The sequence below is a fragment of the Phoxinus phoxinus genome (assembly GCF_949152265.1).
Source record: "Phoxinus phoxinus genome assembly, chromosome: 14".
In the NCBI taxonomy this organism is placed as follows: domain Eukaryota; kingdom Metazoa; phylum Chordata; class Actinopteri; order Cypriniformes; family Leuciscidae; genus Phoxinus; species Phoxinus phoxinus.
Window position 1 is genome coordinate 28,010,501 of NC_136889.1, and position 17,895 is coordinate 28,028,395.

Below are 17,895 nucleotides of genomic sequence, written 5' to 3' on the forward strand. Positions count from 1 at the left end.
GTTGACACTTCAGGACTGCATTGTCATCGTGTCCAGACGCATGTCCTTCATCAGATCTGGATCCGGCCTGGATCCGGTGGACTGCGGTAACTCAGATAAACAGAGAGACTAATATTAGCGTAGACGCCATCCTTCTTATGATGCAACAAGTACATCAGGGAGTGTTCCTGGTTCCAGCTGAATTAAACTATTCAGCCTAAATTGAAGTATCGACGTCTATAATGTGTTATGTGTATGCTAGGCCAAAGAGATGTGTTTTTAGTCTAGATTTGAACTCCCCGGACAATGTTAGGAAGATTGTTCCAGAGTTTTGGTGCTAAATAGGAAAAGGATCTACCGCCAGCAGATCAGCCAGATCTACCACAACAATTTAAACATTTACAATTAGGGTATGGACATACAGATTCATTAAAATGAATACACGTATATGCTTGGGTGTTGGCTTGATGTTTTACCTGGCTAGGTAGGCCAGCGAGAAATCTAGACCTAGAAGCAGTTTTTTTTTATACTTATTTGGAGATCCCTGGGATGCATGAAAACTGTCAGAGGGCAGAGGTTGGCAGAGTGACCAAAGGATCTGCAGACAGAGCAAGTATTTGCCTTATGACCAGTAAAGGTCCTACTGATAAGTTCTGTTAATACTAACTCGAGATCCGTTACAGACCAATCCAGTTTAACAGAGTTGATTTTTTAAGCTAATGCAGTTAAATTGAGTAACTTTTATTTATGTGCTTTATACATTTCATATAGTTCTAAAGCAGATTCACAGTGATAAACATTAAAATAATCAACAATGCACATTTCATCAAATATAAGACAAATCCAGCAGTTAGCAGCTCTATACAAGATAATGTTTAAACTCAAGTCATTTCACTGTTGATTCAATTCAGTTCAGTAAAAGTGCTGATGTTGCGAAATGTATTGTGTACATAAAGATATGATAGAATCCGGTTTGTCCCGTAGATGGTCTGCTGCTCTTGCGCGTGTTCAGTCTTTCCGTTTAGCTATCCGCCATGGCGCGAGCGCAACTGCCATTTAAAGGGAATGGGAGATGAGACTCTGGTTGGTTTATTTCACGTTACGCCTAAAACACACCCATTACTCAGAGAATAGGGACAACCCTTCTAGACCATGCGCGCAGACTATTTTTCCCGTCGTTAAACTAGCAAAAGTGGATTCAGACACGCCCTAAGTGCAAAATGAATGAATATGGTATGATTTATTCAAGGCTGCATCACAAGTCAGATTGTGGAATTATGTAATTCAAAAGTTTTCATCTAGCTCCTGCTTGTAGATTAGGTCAGGATACATCACACCTCAAGCCGCTGGCTGCTAATAGCTCAAAAGAGGCACTTTTGACAGAGTTTGAGCAGAGTAGTTTTATTTCAAATAGAAAGGATGTGTGCTCTACATGTGATTGTCAGGAGCTGAGAGACAATTCTGAGAGAGAGAGAGAGAGAGAGAGAGAGAGTGAGAGAGCGAGAGAGCGAGAGAGAGTGTGTTCCATTCAGAAATAAGCACCCTGTTCTTTCCATCTTTACTCCTTACCATCCACTGTTAGAGCTTTGGAGCCCTAAAAACTGTGGGGCTCAAAGAATAATAAATTTTTGGAGTTATTTTTATTTATTTATTTAAAAAAAACTGTTGATAATTATTATAAACACTTCAGTGCCCTCCCAAGGCATCATTTAGGTAGTTTGGCATGCAGGGATTGTGTGTGTGAGAAAGTATGGTGCTCAGTCATACAATACTACAGTCAGTCATATAAACAATTTGTTGAATAATGCCTATTTAGATTTTGTTATTCTACTCTTTAATTGCAGGCAAACAGACAAAGATGAAGAATAGAGTTCAAAACATAAAGTTTGAGTTATAAATATAGCTGCAAGCAGCAATTATCGGGGCCAAGCGCAAGAAGACGATAAGACATGCCAACTTGGCTGGGAGTGTCAGACCAACTGCAGCAAGGAGCAATTAAAGACATTTTAAGATGATTTTAGGCAAAATAGCTGAATAATAATATATACAGTAACTAAAAATATGATTTAATGGATTATCACTTTCGACCAATTGGTGGCGCAGTTACGAAATGTATGTGGTTGTGTCAGAGTGAGGTGACAATGACACATACAAAGTGTGGTGTCAATGTGTCAAGGCATTGCATCTATAAAGCCTGAATAGTAATTTTGGCATCATGCCTCAAATTTGCAGTATACAAAAACGGTTTCGTCTATCAACACGAAACTTTTACTCGGCACAGTCTGGAGATGATACGATTCGATTTTGGTGAAAATTGGACAAACAGTCTACTGTAGGAGAAGTTCGAAAAAGTATGTTTTAAAAGAAAATGAAGATGGCGGACAGGACGTTTGGCTGACTATGGCAAAATTTGTATCTATGTTTTTGGCATAACAAGGAATATATTAAGACCAGTGTCGTTACAATAGGCAAATTTGTTCAAAAGTTATTAGCATTTTTGGAAATTTAATTATAACTTTTGACCAAACGGTGGCGCTGTCACAAAATATTTTGAGTACCTTCTGATGGCACATACTGAGTTTCGTAATGTTACAGCAATGCATTCTTTAAGTATAGCATTTTACAACACTGTATTGAAGTCAATGGCAATTTCATGTTTTGTTCTATAGCGCGAACAAGAGGCACAATCCCACTATTATTATTTTGTATGTGCCCTCAAAGTGAGCCCATACATATGTGTGTCAAATTTGGTGAAAATATCTCATTTTGTTTTGGAATTATAGACATTTATATGCATGCAAACATAAAAAATTACCCACACCTGACTTTGTTTGCATTTTCTTGCCACTTACTATTAATATTTTGACATTTGGGCATTAGCGTTTAGCCAATGACCTACGTTTTCAAACTTCTGACTATTAGACTATTAGACTTAGACTTCAGTCTAACGGTTTATAATATAGGCCTATTGGCAAATGTATTTTAAGGCAATGTACCCGTAAGCCAAAACCTAGCATGTTTGGTATCGTTGGACTCGGAAAGGATTCAGGAACATAAGTCAAGTCAAGTCAAGTCACCTTTATTTATATAGCGCTTTTTACAATACAGATTGTATCAAAGCAGCTTCACAGTGATAACATGAAAACAATACAAAAAACTATTTCATCATCGTCCACCTTTAAGGCAGAACTATAATATTGTTGAATATTAAATGTCCCCAACTAAGCAAGCCAGAAGGTAAGGCAACAGCGGCAAGGAACCAAAACTCCATCAGGTGACAGAATGGAGAAAAAAACCTTGGGAGAACCCAGGCTCAGTTGGGGGCCAGTTCTCCTCTGGCCAATGAGTGAACAGTGTATGATTATGATTCAGGAGCATTACAGGTCAAAAGTCAGAATGAATCAGAGTATTTGTCCAGTTCCGGTTGGTTGAAGTCGGAGTGGAGAGGAGGAGAGACCGGTTGACACTTCAGGTCAGCGGCGTCGTCGTGTCCTGGCGCTGGTCCTTCATCAGATCTGGATACGGCCTGGTTCTGGTGGACAGCGGTAAACCTCGGGATAGACAGAGAGACTAATATTAGCGTAGACGCCATCCTTCTTATGATGTACCAAGTACATCAGGATTTACGGGAAGTGTTCCCGGTCCCGGCTGTTCTAAACTATGCAGCCTTGTTATAGAAGTCTATAATGTGTTATGTGTATGCTAGGCCAAAGAGATGTGTTTTTAGTCTAGATTTGAACTGACAGAGTGTGTCTGCTTCCCGGACAATGTTAGGAAGACTGTTCCAAAGTTTTGGTGCTAAATAGGAAAAAGATCTACCGCCACCAGTCGATTTTGATATTATAGGTATTATTAACTGGCCGGAATTTTGAGATCGCAGTAGACGTGAAGGACTATAATGCGTTAAGAGTTCGCTCAAGTACTGCGGAGCTAAACCATTTAGTGCTTTGTAAGTGATCCGCAATATTTAAAAATGTATACGATGTTTAATAGGCAGCCAATGCAGTGTTGACAGAACGGGGCTAATATGGTCATACTTCCTGGTTCTGGTAAGAACTCGAGCTGCTGCGTTTTGGACCAGCTGTAGTTTGTTTATTAAGCTTGAAGGGTAGAGCATTACAATAATCTAGCCTTGAGGTCATAAACGCATGAACTAATTGTTCTGCATTATTCATTGAGAGCATATGGCGTAATTTAGATATATTTTTAATATGGAAGAAAGTGGTTTTACAGATACTAGACACATGACTTTCAAATGAAAGATTGGTATCAAAGAGCACACCCAGGTTCCTAACCGACGACGAAGGCTTAACAGAGCAGCCATCGAGTGTTAGACAGTATTCTAGATTATTAGGTTTGGAAGTTTTTTGTCCAATAATTAGAATCTGTTTTTTTCTGAATTTAGTTGTAGGAAATTACTAGTCATCCAATTTTTTATATCAGCTATGCATTCCGTTAATTTTGTGAATTGGTAGGTTTCGTTAGGTTTTGAGTATCGTCGGCATAACAATAAAAGCTAATTCCATGTTTCCTAATGATATCTCCTAATGGTAGCATGTACAGAGTGAACAGCAGCGGTCCTAGTACTGAGCCTTGTGGTACGCCATACTGAACTTGTGATTGATAAGACATCTCTTCATTTACTGCTACAAACTGATAACGGTCAGATAAGTATGATTTAAACCATGCTAGTGCAATTCCACTAATGCCAACATAATGTTCGAGTCTATTTAAAAGGATGTTGTGGTCAATGGTGTCAAATGCAGCACTAAGTTCAAGTAAGACTAATAGAGAGATACAACCACGATCGGATGATAAGAGCAAATCATTTGTGACTCTAACGAAAGCTGTCTCGGTACTATGGTACGGTCTAAATCCGGACTGAAAATCCTTGCAGATATCATTTCTTTCAAGAAAAGAACACAGTTGTGAGGATACTGCTTTTTCTAATATCTTTGACCAAAATGGCAGATTAGAGATCGGCCTGTAATTGACTAGCTTTGTAGGATCAAGTTGCTGTTTTTTAACAAGCGTTTAATCATAGCTAGCTTAAAGGTTTTTGGTACGTATCCTAGAGACAAAGATGAATTTATGATATTAAGAAGAGGATCTATGACATCTGAAAACATCTCTTTCAGCAGCTTAGTCGGTATAGGGTCTAACATATGTCACCAGGTCGGGGCGGGCCACTGGCTGCACCCACCCCTAGAACCCTTTTTCCACCCTTGGGGAGTCGGACAGAAGCCAAACAAGACAGACAAGGAATTATAAAAAGAATACTTTATTATCAATTAAAAGTTCAGGACGTTAAAAGGTGCGGGGTCGAATACGAAGTCTGCTTCGGCCTGTGATAGGCAAGGAGATATAGATGGAACTTCGTAGTACTCCAGTCCAATGGGCGTTCGGGTCAATACTCCTCGTCGACAGGTGAACCCTGTAAACGTATGGATGAGTTCTACTATACTATGATCAGATGAGTATTCGGGAAGTACCTCTCTTTTGACGGGGGCAACCAAGCGATATGGACAGAACTCCACTGTGTTTGGGTCCGGCGAGCGTACAGATAAGTACTCTTCTGGAGCAGGTGCCCGACAAGGGGATGTGGATGGAACTTCCCGTTACTCCAGCCAAGCGTGTGGTTTTCCACACACAGACGTTGGGACATACACAGGGCTCGTGGGAGGAGAATACTGCAAGCAGACAGATAAAGGGTATACGTAATCCTCTTCTCAGAATCAACAGAGAACTTACGGCTGGCGTCTTCTCAATGCAGCAGATGAGTAAATGACTTCCACACACAGATGTTTGGGCATACACGGGGCTCGTGGGAGGAGAATACTGCTAAGCAGGCAGATAAAGTGTACACGTAATTCTCTTCTTCTCAGAGTCAACAGAGAACTTACGGCTGGCGTCTTCTCAATGAACAGATAAGTAAATGACTTCCACACACGGACGTTTTGGGCATACACGGGGCTCGTGGGAGGAGAATACTGCAAAGCAGGCAGATAAAGTGTACACGTAATTCTCTTCTTCTCAGAGTCAACAGAGAACTTACGGCTGACGTCTTCTCAATGAAGCAGATGAGTAAGTGATTTCCGCACACCGATGTTTGGGCATACACGGGGCTCGTGGGAGGAGAATACTGCAAAGCAGGCAGATAAAGTGTACACGTAATTTTCTTCTTCTCAGAGTCAACAGAGAACTTACGGCTGGCGTCTCCTCAACGAAGCAATGGGTGGGTAGCACACTGTCAATCAATTCCATATTTACACACACTCTCTCTCGATGGATCTTCACATAACCTTCTCTCTTTGCTGTAAGATACAACACAGTGAGCTCCTTCTCAAGGGACCTATAATGACATGCAGGTGAGTGGAAAGGCTTCAGCGGGTTTAAGCATAAACTCAAACATCAAAACTGTGCATCACGTCATTCCATCACTGCAAATCAACCCTCAAGTGGAAAATATAAGGTGTAAGGCCGTCGCCATTTCCTGCCCAACATTCACATCAGAATATACGGTGAGAGAAGAATTTGAGGTCGAGCGGTCTACTCACAGTTTCTTCACAAAAGATCCCACATCCAGCAATTTTCTCTCCCCTCAACAATGTGTCCAGCTCTTACTCCCGTGTATCAATTGCCATGCCCGATCGCCAGCTTACTTGCTCCTTCAGAACTCCACGGCCCGCATGCCTTCCCCCGAACTCCCCCTGTGTTTGTCCTCTCTCCTCTTATCCTCCCCATATTGCAACTTGTCCCAATTGCGGAGCTCCAATCCCCTCGTGCCCAGCTACCGGCGATTTCGGCTAATCATCCCATTCGCGGGGATGTTGCGCTAAACTGGAAGTAGCCATTATTATGGGTCCGGCGGGAGGTAATCGCGACGAACATTAGTTCCGCCTCACAAGGGGAAAGTTGGAATTTCGTCACCTCGTGACACATACACGTTGTCGATTTAGATGATTTGACGAGTTTGCAAAATTCTTCCTCTCCTATAGCAACGAATGAATCAAATTTTCCCTCAGGGAGAGTACAATACACTTCCTGATGCGATACTGTATTAGACGGTTGCATAGTTATAATTTTGTCCCTGATATTATCGATCTTATAAGTGAAGAAGTTCATAAAGTCATTACTGCTGTGTTGCTTGGAAACTTCTGGGCTTGAAGCTTTCTTTTTCGTTAGTTTAGCCACTGTTTCAAATAAATACCTAGGATTATGTTTATTTTCTTCTAATAGGGTTGAAAAATAAGCAGATCTATCAGCTTTTAAAGCCTCTCTGTAAGCAATCAAGCTCTCCTTCCATGAAATCCGAAATACCTCTAGTTTTGTTTTCTTCCAGTTTCGCTCCATTTTTCTGGCTGCTCTCTTAAGGGCCTGAGTATGCTCCGTGTGCCACGGCGTTGGACTATTTTCTTTAATCTTCTTTAAGCGCAGCGGAGCAACTGTGTCTAAAGTGCTGGAAAAGAGAGAGTTAAAAGTTTCTGTTGCAATATCAAGTTCTTTTAAGTTACCTGGGATGCTGAGATGATGAAACTGATTAGGAAGATTATTGATAAAGCAATCTTTAGTGGCAGAAGTGATCGGTCTAACAAATTTATAACACGGAGTCGGCTTTGCAGCCTTGGCTAAATGTAATTTACACGAGACTAGATAATGATCTGAGATGTCATCGCTCTGCTGCAGTATTTCAACGGCATCAACATATATTTCATGTGATAGTATTAGATCTAGAGTATGATTACGGTAATGAGTCGGTCCTGACACGTGTTGTCTAACTCCAACTGAGTTTACAATGTCTTTAAATGCCAATCCCAATGCATCTTTTTCATTATCTAAGTGTATTTTAAAATCACCAACAATTAGTACTTTATCTGCAGCCAATACTAATTCTGATAAAGAGTCAGCAAATTCTTTGATAAAGTCTGTATGGTGCCCTGGTGGCCTGTATACAGTAGCCAGTAGAATTTTCAAATGTGATTTATCGTTTACACTATATATTTTTACATTAAGCACCAACACTTCAAAATAATTATATTTACAACTAGATTTCTTAGTGGTTTTGAAAATATTACTATAAATTACAGCAACACCTCCTCCTTTGCGTTTCAGACGAGGTTCATGTTTATAACCGTAATCTTGTGGGGTTGACTCATTTAAAGCAATTTAATCGTTTGGTTTTAGCCAGGTTTCTGTCAAACACAGCACATCTAGGTTATAATCTGAAATCATATCATTAACTATTAGCGCTTTTGAAGTAAGAGATCGAATATTCAGCAACCCAAGCTTTATCATTTGCTCATTTGTATTAAATCTGTTTTAAGGAGATGACTCCCGTAAAAGTAAGTGAACCACACCCTTGTTATAAGCCTTTCGAAATTTTAATTTTACCACTAGGTGGCGCTGGTTTGAAATTTATCAGGCTCCTTCAAGGAATCGTACTGATGACCTATACTGAGTTTCATAACGATACGTTCATGCGGCACAAAATTCAAAATGGCTGATGCCTAAAATGGTCGATATAGAAACATTGGATATCATTCTACTCAGCATGACACCCTGAATCTAACGAGACAACTTTTATGATTTTTAAACAAATCGTTCAGAAGTTATAAGCAAAAATAGCTATTTTTCATATCTCCGGACCAGTAGGTGGCACTGCGCCAAAACGCAGCATGTCGCCTTAATGCTTGTGATGACATGTACCAAGTTTGGTCTGAATGCGATAAAGCATTGCAGAGATACAGCCTTACATTTGTTTTCGCAAGCGCTACGTACAATTAGTTTGTGCGGTATTCGAGAACGGTTTGGCAAATCAACATGAATTCCATAACTTTTTGTTGGCATGGTCGTAATGATGATCTGGTTCAAGTTTTGTAAAAATCAGAGCGGTAGCCTAGGAGGAGTTCAAGAAAAAGTAGGTTAAAAAAAAATAAAAAAAATGGCGGAAGGATTTACATGACGGGTTTTACGTTTACATGATGTAATCAAATTGTCTTGAGCCAAGGAATCAGTGGGGAAATTATTTGTGTTTCTAGCCCTTATGGTTCGAAAGTTATTAGCATAAACATGAGTGAAAATTTGGACAGTTGGTGGCGCTAAAGGGATTGAGTTTGAGAGTCCAAATCTGCTATAGTGACTGTTCAGACTGTCCTCTATCAGTGAGCCAAATTTCATAACTTTCCCGCTGGCGGTTCTATGGGCTGCCTGCCATTGACTTCCATACGGAAGAAGAAGAAGAAGAAGAAGAAGAAGAAGAAGAAGAAGAAGAAGAAGAAGAAGAAGAAGAAGAAGAAGAAGAAGAAGAAGAAGAAGAAGAAGAAGAATAGGAACGCCAACGATTTCAAGAGGTAAACAGCAACAGAAGTTACATACATTACATACAATAGATGCCGGCAAAGACTGTCTTTATGTGAGTGAGTCAGTCAGTAGAGAATACTTTTACATTGAATAGACTCAACCTTGTGATCACGGAAAAGAAAGACGCCTTAACTGTTAAAATGACAAGATATTGCAGCGGACATTCAAACAGATTTTTTTTATTATGAATATAGGACTGACCTGAAGGAAAATGCTATGTCTACTGTAAATGCAGGTACACTCGCTTACTCGATCTCTCACAATACTCTACTGTAGCTTCAAGGAACAATATCAATGAGATCAAACATGCTAAGAGCGGTTGCTAGGGGTGTTATGTAGTGATACATAGAACCGTTGGGTGAAGCGGTCATAGCTGTGTTTTATCGTGAATAAAAACACAGCTATTGACCAATCAGAATCAAGGATTGGAACTAACCGTTTTATAAACTGGAATACAGAAGAGGCTATTTATGTTTATTGTTGACAATACACAATCACATATTCCAAACAGGAATGGTCTTAAAGAAAGTTACTTATGTTGTAGTTGAAAAGTTACTTATAATTAGTAGAATGTCTAAAGTGGTCAAAATAAAGTGGAACCCTTTCTTTTTCTCTGTCTCCTTATCTTGCCCTTTATTTCATCCCTCACTAAAGATGAGCTTTGATTTATAGTCTTTTCATTTTCGTCAGTGTCAGTGAAAAAAACAAACATAATAATAATTATAAATCGTTACATTTATATAGCGGTTTTTCTGAGACCTCAAAGCGTGTGGGTACACAACCACCCATTAATGGTAAAAATCCACTGACTACTTTTTATATTCCCCATAAATCAGAAACAGTGTCTCAAAATTATTGTTCATGTTTTCTATGTCGGGTCACAGTGTGACAAGCCCCATCCACGACTGGAGACAGATTCTTCCATTAGCATAGATCCTCCCCTGAGTGAACTGCACACAGTCCGTCATGTTTATCTCCTTACTAGTGATGCGCGGGTCGTCTCATAACCCGCGGACCCCGCGGGTTACCCGCGGGTCGGGTTGGGGCGGGTAAAGAAATTGTCACTTTATTTGCGGGTTGGGGCGGGTCATTAAAAACAAAATAAAAAAAATTCAGCCTATATGAAATATTTGGGAATATATATTTTCATATTCTATTAGGTTATTTGATAAGTTTACAATATGAAGATCGCAGCAACGTATATTGCGTGATGTGCCCAGGCGAGGCGTCACGTGATGTCACGAAAGCGGCGCGCCAAACAGCTCCCACCGCCAGCTACAAAATAAGGAGAAATAAAAGTGGAGATGGAAGACGAGGTGAGGGAGATATTGAGGTCGGGAATTTACATCATTAAAAGAAAAGAAGGTCAGGCTGCTAAATCTAATGTTTGGGACCGGTTTTCAGAAATAGTTGCAGCAGGAGACAACAGCAGTTTCGGCTACGTGAAGTGCTTTGTAAATGTTTAAAATGTTTATCACATGACCTGATTTATGGTTCATTTCATTCATATTCATAATCGTCTGTTGTTGTCAGTTAACATGGCGATGTTTCTGCACTTTCAGGCTGTAATAAAGGCTGTTTTCATTTCCATTACAACGCATGTCTATTTTATGGTCGCGGGTGCGGTGCGGGGCGGGTTGTAAAAATAGATACAGTGGTGCGGGGCGGGCTGGGACGGGCCAAATAATTTCATAAATGCGGACCCGCGGGTTGGAAAAAAAGCCGACCCGCGCATCACTACTCCTTACTAGTGCTAACACAAGCTATGTAGTAAACAATCTAAATATTCTGTATATGAGTCTTCATGTACTCCAGTGAGCCACTGAAGACGCAGTAGTATAGTTTTATTTTTGATAGGAATGTGCTAAATACTTACTATTCAGGGATATATTACTATTTGAAGATAATTGGACAAGTATTTTAGGTAGAGTCAGGTCATTGACTGATGTCAGTTCAGAAACTGTTGAAAAGAAATGGCCTCTGTCACAAATTAATCCACAGAAGGAAATAGGTTCGAAGGTGCAAACGATTATCCTTTTTCTCTGCGCAAAACTCAAAAACGCACACCCGCGAAAACGCAGACGGCGCGCACATGCGCATCACGTGTTCGGTCGATTGGTATGCGCGTTTGAATATATATGTGCGCAGGCGTGTAGTCCTTCACAAATCAACCCTCAACAAACTACTTGTTAGGCCTTAAAAAACATTTGCGTCTGCGTAGCCGCGCGAACCAGAATTATCCCGACAACGTTTTATCTGTATAGAGGTAAAAGGAAGGAGGCCTTCACAGGGGAGAGACTACATTGAACTCAATGACTAATCAACAAGTAAACCTACAAAGGACTACAAAACATGGCACAGAACAGGAAATAACATAAGTTCACACAAGACAAAGGGGAACACAAAACAAGAATCATGACAGCCTCCATCTTTCCTGGGGTTTTTGTCTACTGAAAGTCTTTTAGAAAGATTTGTCAGCTGAACAACTGGCATGTTGTTAAAGGTGCACTATAATGATTGTTTCATCATTAAAATGTAATTATGTAGTTACAAATAATGTAATTACAATGTCTAGTAATCTGTTGGGTTACATTATTTAGCGAATAGTTTTTTAGTGTTGAGACAGCAGAACTTAGCAGAGTTTCCCGAGCTTCACAACACAGACGATAAAGTCCCACCTGCCCAAAGATGGGCCATGATTGTTGGTGGAAGGTGTTTGTCCCAGATCAGTCCTGTGATAATGTGGTCCAAATCTGGCTTGTGACCATATAGGGTCACATATATCAAAAATGTATTCGTAGATAAATTTTTGTTAGAATGAGACATGTATGTATTTCACAAACATACTGAGAATTAATTATAATTAAATGCATAATTGCATAACAAAATAATTAAGTGCACTTTAAGGCTGATGACTGAATTAAATGTTATCATTTCAAATGAAATAAACCAAAGATCTCAAAGACAACAAAATCTCAAGATGTATAAAATGTCTGTAATCATTTAACCATCAATTGTTATGCAGTATTAATTTTGTTTGCTGTGGGACATATAAGGAATTATATGAATACGTTGTGGCTAAAAAACAGCCATACACCACAAACGCACCATAAAATGATCATAAAATTGCATTTGTGCGCTGTAATCCAAATCTTTGGAATCAATGTGATTGCATTTTGTGAGAAACAGATCCAAATTTATTCAACAATCTTCGTCTCCATCTTCAGTAGCAATCATAATCCCACACTCCATTAGCTGCATAGGAGTGTTACGACAATTACGTCAGTGATATCAATTACTCATGCGTGCTTCATCACCAAAGGTGGACTATATACACGACCATTAATTAGGTGAAAGTACAGACCATACTGGTCAAATGTTAATCCATTACAAGTGAAAGCTGTGAAGACTTTTACTTAAATAACAGTACAGAAGTACATGCTTTTAAAAGTACTTAAGTATCCCCCAATTTTTTTATAACTAACTAACTAACTAACTAAATAAATAAATGTACTTTTACATCTGGTCAAAGATTTTCATTAACATCATAGCATATATTTTCACGAGTTGTGGGGGGAAAAGGCGTGAATGCCGGATCCATTCTTGTGCCTCAACTTATCCAAAGTCCTCTTCTCTCGCTAGAAGGAGACTTACTTGGTTGTAAGTGTAATATTTGCCATCTCCAAGAGGAGAATATGCTGGAAGGAACACCATCCTGAAATGTGGGAGATGCTCAAACCACTGAAATTGGAAACTGTCCCAAAACATCTAATTTGCTCCTGTCCTATCACCCTGGGGAAAGTGGATTTCATTGAGGGAGTAAAATGTAGAAGCCTTTCTGTGTTGTGCGGCCCTATGACAGATTTGTGTGCCACAAGACGGATGGCACAGCTTTAGTCCATGGACATTGACTGTGGCACGATGTTTATATTGGGCTGAACTCTCTGTCCAGCTTCTATCAAGGAAAGACCATCATTTATGACATGTTCAATTAGGGTGGCTCTGATTTCATTTGAAACCCGTCTGTACCTTATCCTTCTATCTCTCATCCCTCCTCTTACACCTTGCTCTCCCCTTTCCCCATGCATTTCTCCATTTCCCCTCTGTCCATGTCTTCTTATATTTTCTTCTCTTGCTCTTCCACCAATACCAGTATTGGCTTCCACTCTACCATCTCTTCTTCCTTTACTCCTCTTTCATTCTCAGTTCTTCTTGCTTCTTCTAAATCCTCAACTCTTCTTGCTCCATCTTCTCTTTACCATCTATTACTTTCCCATATCATCTCTTTCTACCTCTTCCACATTCTCCCTCTCAGTATTACCCATATCCTCTCCAAAATCTCTCACTCTTACATTTCTTCCTTTTCCCAATCTTCTTTTTTTTGTCATTTTTATTTTCCCGTTTTATAGTTTTGATAAATGATTAGCTGTGTAAACAATAAGGAAATTTGCATTGCCTGTGTTGTCTCTATTATTTGGGGCTAATTGTATATTATATATTGTATATTTGTATATAAAATACTGTTTTGTAGCTATTTAATGTGTCGTGACATTGTTGTAGCGCCTCAGTTAAAGCTGAGCCTGTTTCAACCGTGGAAAAACGTCAGTACACACCGTTTTTCAAGTTCAAGTTCACTGACGTTTATCTATTACAGTTTTTTTGGATTGCTTACACACTAAAATTAAAAGTAGTACACTATTAGCAAAACCTTACACTCAAGAAGCAAAACATCAGCCCATATTTGCACAACTATAAGCACATTGTCAACCTCACACTTGTTGCAAAACTCTACACACAGTGATTTGCAAAACACTAAACACACTTAACATACATTACACACAAAAATCTATCATGAAGTCACTTCCTTGTAATACCAAAGCACTGACTGTCAAATTACCGCACCGTCCAACCAATTGGTTCAACACAGTCATCAGGTGTGCAAACACTTGTTTGCTTAATTGTAGACACACCAATCAGGTGTATAAGCACTATAAAAAGCAGCAGGTGAGTTCATCGGTCTTCAAGCACAATGGAAAGAGTCAGAGAAAGAGTAAGATTGGAAAATAGGTACTAGATCTACACTGAACTACACAATTTTGCCTGACACTGTTCTTCAGAGAGTTTTACGAATGGATGGAGAGGAGATCCAGCATGAGTTCATTTACGTAGATGAGGCTGGGTTCAACCTGACGAGAACACGAAGGAGGGGAAGAAACATCATTGGCCACAGGGCTATAGTCAATGTCCCAGGGCAACGTGGGGTAATATAACACTGTGCAGCCATTACACAGAATGGGGTCCTCCACCGCCATGCCCATATGGGCCCTTACAACACAGCACTCATACTAACATTCTTGGACCAATTGCACAACGTTAACAGCAGCAAATCAAATCGATCATATGCAGAGTTCATATGCAATACATTGTTGTCTGGGACAATGTGTCTTTCCACCGCTCTGCTCTGGTTCAGAACTGGTTTCAGCAACATCCACATTTCACCGTCCTATATCTTCCACCATACTCTCCATTCCTCAACCCTATAGAAGAGTTTTTCTCGGCATGGCGGTGGAAGGTATATGATCTCAGTCTCCAGGCTGAGGTACCCCTCATCCAAGCCATGGAGGAGGCCTGTGACCAGATGGAGGTAGCAGCAATGCAAGGATGGATTCGTCATTCAAGATGTGTTTTTCCAAGGTGTCTTGCTAATGACAACATTGCAACATTGCTTGCGATGAAATTCTCTGGCCAGATCCAGCTAGGCGAAGAGACAATGTCTAGTTTATTTAATTTTTTTTTACAGTAAACTTACAGTACAATACGTAAAGTGACATTTTGTTACAGTATTATGAATCTCCATGTCAACATTTTGGGCGTGTTGAGAAATAAATTAGTTTCTTCAGTCTGCAACATTGGTCTTGTGTAGTGTTTGGTGAATTTACATTATATTTGTACTTTGTTGATGGTAGCCTACTCTAATCATAGGGAAGTAGAAGTGCTAAAAGTGTTTTAGGTTTATCACAGCAGAGTATAACTCGTGCAAACAGAGTATAGCAATGTGAAACGTGTGTGTTTCATATGGTAACAAAGTGTGGTTTTTAAACAGAAGTGTATAGTTTTGTGAAGTGTGTTTAATAATGCAAAGGATCTGTAGTGTTTTGCTAATTGGGTTTGTGGTTCTGCTAATTGTGTGTAGTGTTTTGAAAACACGGGCCCTGTTTTGAAAATCGTGCTTAAGCAATCCCAAAAAACTGTAACTCTCCTGACTGCTTTGTCGGACAAAATTATTAAAACGATTTGGCGGAAGGCGATTATGATTGGTCAGATCTCATGGCAATCAAACTCCCGGCGAAGGGTGAATTGAGAACATTCTAAGTGCAACTGAGAATTTAACATAGAACAGAGTTTTGTTTGTTGTGTTTGGAAAAATGGTGTACAAATGATTGTGATTTTTGTAAAACAATAAAGTGAGCTGCAATTGTTTTGTTTTTTTCTGATGTATTAAAGTTTTGGTAGGCTGTATGAACTAATGTGAAAACATTTGATAATTTTCTGCACAGCGTTTTGAAAAATTGATGCATGTGATTTGCAATTTGCATGAAATTAAGGACAATTTACAACCTTTTTAGGACAATTACAAAGTGTTCAGATCACTGTGTCAACTGTTTTGAGCACAGTGACCTGAGTTTGGAGAAATGTGTCAAATCGATTGAGAAAAACTGTAAGCAATCTACTGAATACACTGACCAGCTTGTAGTATCTGTGGAATAAAGAACTTTTAGAACGTTACAAAACCTATAAAAATGAAAGAACTGAAAAAAAAAAAAAAAAAAAAAAAAGACTAGTGATAATATGAATGTTTGTAATGCAGAAAGAAATAATGATACTGTGTGGTTGAAAATACTGTTTATGAAGTGGTTTCATTCCTATACATGATACTTTCTCTCTCTGGATCAGAGGCAGCGCCAACACAGGTGAATATTCCGGTGTGGTTTTGTCAAAGGTTTAATAGACACAGGGGAATCGCTTTCATTTAGGAAAGAGATCGTGTGGGTGTTTGAATCGAGATTGCAATCTTTTTATGATTATTCATGCATCTCTACAAAATAGTAATTATGCAAGGTAACAAAAACTCTAAAAGTTACAGTTATCTTGTAAGAAAACATTTAAAACGAACATAATTTTTAACCTTTTCATTAAACTGGAACATGGCAATGTGTGCGCAAACTGGGCAGAGGAACCGTCTTCTTCCGTTTTGCAAGCTGATCAGTGATCAGTGTTCAAAAAATGCTGGGAAATTATTTAACTTCACAACACGTGACCTTACAGGAGTGATTATTGTTATGCTGTCTGAGCACCTGCAAAAAAACAATCACGTTTTAGGGAAGATAAAATCCTCCACTGATTTTCAAAGCTGCTACATAGTAACGAATTTTGACTTTGAGGATATTGATAGAAAAGTAGTGGAGTGAAAAGTACAATATTTGTCTTTCATGTAGTGAAAGTCACAAGTTTCCAGAAAAAAATAATACTCAAGTACAGATACTCAAAAAGTGTAAACTTAAGTACAGTTCTCAAGTAAATGGACTTCATTACTGTCCACCCCTGTTCGCCATTGATTGCGACATGCCATGTTTCGGGTGAGTGTATTCTCTGGGTGGAGCGTGAAGTCCAGCCCCCCCTCTCTGGATGTAATAATAGTCCAGACAGGTGGAGCTGGATGTCATATGGCTCTGCAGTGAGCACCACTTGATCAGAATGCAATTTTCAGCAATGAACTTAGATTCTACTGAAAAAAATATCACCAGAGAGCACTTCGGATGCATTTTTTTTTTACCTGTAAATGTTATATATGCATATCCAAGTATGAGAATGTGCTTGTTTAAATATACAATAGTTTTATTCTACAGGAACATGATTTGTGGATTTTGTGGAGTTTCAATTTTGTATTTAATGATTATGATTATGTTTTTGCCATGATTATGTTTACATACCAAAACATTGTTATACAAATCTCCCTGATAATGGCTCCCTAGTGAGTAAAATTACAACTTACATTGAACATAGAAGAGAGGTAACAGTTTACTGGAACTGTTACAAATTAATTATGGAAAATGAGAGAAATATACAATACAACATTACCAAATACTAAGATTCTGTGTTGCCAATGGCATATTGGGCTAGATAATGATCAGGTCTGGCTCAGTTTTGGGGTTTCTGGTTAAAGACTGGTGTGGATATGGTTTAAGGCTGTGAATCAGTACCAATATTAACATTTGTTCTGGCCCAGTTCAGGGCCGGTTATTCGTTATTAATTACTGAGACTTGGGCCAGTTATAGCCCATGTGTGGCCTTTGTCTTTAATCCAGATCTGGTCCATATGAGGACAGTATTTCATTGCTGTATGTGGGCCGAGTAAAAGCTGGTTGTGGTGTGGGGTCTGAGAAAATTGCTATGTAAACACACTGGCCAAAGGTTGCAGCCCAGAAATGTCCAGAGCAAAGCAATACAAGAAGAAAGTTCAGACTTAGGGCAGTGTCTCTGTAGATACAAACATCA

General features: G+C 39.3%; 1 long non-coding RNA gene across 1 annotated transcript; it reads right to left on the minus strand.

The window, feature by feature from the left end:
- Positions 1 to 5,235: 5,235 nt before the first annotated feature.
- On the minus strand, positions 5,236 to 6,651 carry LOC307010082. Its single transcript, XR_013800153.1, has 3 exons — positions 6,537 to 6,651; positions 6,035 to 6,331; positions 5,236 to 5,969 (listed from the first exon to the last, which is right to left on the minus strand). It is a non-coding gene; the product is annotated as an uncharacterized lncRNA (long non-coding RNA).
- Positions 6,652 to 17,895: the final 11,244 nt, after the last annotated feature.